Raw genomic sequence first — 3,325 nt, forward strand, 5'->3', positions numbered from 1 at the left:
GCATAGGAAAGGTATGCTTATATATGTTAGTTGAGGAGGTGTGATAGTAGTGGGAAGATGGAGGAGGTAGTGTTGGGTTAGTGCTGCGGTTGGCTATTGGAATGATGGGAGGGGTTTGAGTGCAATAAAGGTGGGACCACTGGGGGTGGGAGGGAATAGGGGGCAGGGTGGAGAGTGAAGCTGGTAGAGACCCTGTTAGTTGCTCGTATGAGGGGGCTGGAAACAATCACAAAGCAAAGACAAGTATGTGTTAAGAAACAATCACAATTGACCAAGGACTGCTCTGAGACTGTAAGTCATTTCTTAATTTCACAGGTGGAAAAACAGGATAACCTTGTATCAGTAGGCTACTGTGGTCATAGTTTAAATTAACAAACACACAGTATTGATCAGTTATGGATATTATTTGCTAACAGAAGGGAATAAGAGAAAGTGGAAGATATGTGTGTGTGTGTGTGTGTGTGTGTGTGTGTGTGTGTGTGTGTGTGTGTGTGTGTGTGTGTGTGTGTGTGTGTGTGTGTGTGTGTGAGAGATGGTGTTGGTGCTGCTTACAAGCCAAAGCAGAGTGCTCTCCAGGGGAAAATGAATATTGGCTCAAACAGGTAGACACATACTCAAAGTTAACTGTAGCTGTTTGCAGACAGTTCAGACCCGGACTGCGCTTTTCTTACAAGAATGTTAAAGGTGGTACCACAGTTGAATACTTAAGAGTGGTGTTAGGTCTAGAAAAGAAGAGTACAGAGAGGATTAAGCACTTTTGAGATGGTAAATATATATTATAAAGATTATAAAAAACATACTGAGCAAATAGCTACCGCATGCAGGACAATGTCTTGAACCAACTACTTAGTATATGCAGATACTGAGCCAATTGGAAGAACATTAGAAAAAAAAAACCCAGACAGTTATGCAGTCACAGATAAAAATATAGCGAGCAGCAATCTGTCGTGGTTCTCTAATGTGATTCTATCCACCAGTAACAGCACAATTACATAGAAATAATTAGACACTAGTATGAGCTGTCTACACACAACACAATTACATGAATAACATTAGTGAACAAGGTGCAGCTATGCAAATAGACCATACATACTATTATACTAGTAACAACTTGGTGCATACAAATGCTAGCATGCCATAGTAATATCCAGTAATAAAGTATAAATCACATTAGATGTCTAACACAATTCAACATAAACATACACAGTTGTAAAATGTCTAATACAATTCAACATAAATAGGCATTTACAGTTGTAAAACACTTACTGGAGAGACACTGAGCCTTCATGGGGCCTGTAGCAGAGTGGATTGTAGTTTTAAAAATGGTGCCTGCCACAGGTAATATTTATTAACTTTGGGATTGTCTTAAGGTAATGAACAGGGAAGGGGGAGGGGAGAACGTGAGCATGCAGTTCTTTGTACTGCTGCTAATAAGCCAAAGCAAAGACAAGTATGTGTGGGGGGTTTTGTATGTTCGAGTTTTTGGAAATTAGATCATATGGTCTCGACTGTATGACTTTAGAGTTCCTAAAACTTGACAATCTGACCTAGACCCACCAAATCACTTTTGTACAGCAATTTTCTCGAACAGTAAATGTATCCAAATGAAAAGATTGAAAAGGGGGACCTAATAGAGCAATAAGGGGGCAAATACAAAACAAAATATTTAAACGTGTATGTATGTATATATATATATATATATATATATATATATATATATATATATATATATATATATATATATAAACTAGTTTGCTTAAATAATTATGTGGCTGGACCACCCATAGAGCCATCGTCCTGATTGTTGAAGAAGACATAGCCGTGCTTTATCATAGTAAATCAGCAAGACTATGGTGTATTATGAGGCAAAAGGCAAAGCTTGAAGTACCTTTGAAGTGCTGATATCCTTTGATTAAACAAATCCTGTAGTGACACACCCTTCTTATGAACAGGGCAACACAGTTAAAAAAGTCTGAAGTGGTTGCAGGTGTTAAATCTGTGAATTGTTTGTTATATGGAAGACCATTAATGTATTAAATAGTTATACAGGAGTATTTTATTCTCTAGCTGTTCACAGGTACAGTTTGACACTAGTTCAGTGGCATCTGGGGTTTTCTTTTATATGTTGATTGTACTTGTGACGCACACACCATGGTTGCAAGTGCAGTGTTTTTGTATATGCTCTGTTGAATCAGGAAGACAAGTTAAAGTACCTACATCCTTTGTTTTTGATTTGAAATGTAATTCTTTAGAAAGAATCACATGAGTACAACATACTAACTTCTGGGGTTTTAAACTCCAGAGAGATTATTTGATTTTCTTAAAAATGATGTAAATCACAGTGTTGTCACCTAGCTTCACAATCACCTGATTATTTTAGTACTCAGTGGTGTAGTGTGTGCCATTCCAAGGTCCACAAATAGTTAACACTGTAAGGAAATGCATTTTAAATGAAAACTGTTTTCATTCCAGGAAAGCAGTCAAGTGTCTTGTAATCTTTCTCCATAATATTACTACATATTCTGTGTGAAATGCAGAATGTTAAAGTGTTTGGATGCTAGATTCATATGAAACTTGGATATCACTAATATTTTTGCACAGTGAACAAAGTATCTTGAGAGCAGAGACTTCTGGGAGGTGAAAAAGATGTGACACCTCAAGACTGCGTAGGTCTTATTCAAACACTTGAGTGTTTTTTTCTGCTATGCTTAAATGCCACAGTATGTAGTGAACTGCTTGATAATGAAGATGGTTTGTATTAGGAGAAGGTTTCAGCATGATAGATCAATGTGAAGAATCTTAGTTTGTTGCACAAAATTTTATTTTTCAAGACACAAGCTATAGAACATGTGTCATATAGGGTACCTGGTTTGAATGACACGTGTTCTATAGCTTGTGTCTTGAAAAATAAAAATTTGGGCCGTTAAGAATATAATAAATTGGCCCAAATTCAATGTAGTAAAAAATGAAATCACTAGTGTATATAGTATTGTATTAAATTATTTAGTAGATAGTTTTTAGGTTTACAGTTACATATAGAATGGAATATGATTGTTCATATTATTTAAAGTATTTTTGTTTAAGTAAGTAGTATTGTTTTACATAGATGAATGTAAAACATTTTATCTGAGTTAAGTGTTCGGTAGATTATTCTTGTCCTTTTAAATTCACTACACATAGAGATAAGTATCTGTACCTTTAATTTAAACAGTGCTTTTATGTGTAATATATACATCATTGTATTTAGTATTTTTAAATTGTGTTTGTTTTATAGAGTTTGACTTCTGATGAAGTTTGCTTAAGTGCAAATGAAAAGCGCTTTAAG

This window comes from Protopterus annectens, chromosome 5.part1 (genome assembly GCF_019279795.1).
Source record: "Protopterus annectens isolate FY-2018-M chromosome 5.part1, PAN1.0, whole genome shotgun sequence".
Classification (NCBI taxonomy): Eukaryota; Metazoa; Chordata; order Ceratodontiformes; family Protopteridae; genus Protopterus; species Protopterus annectens.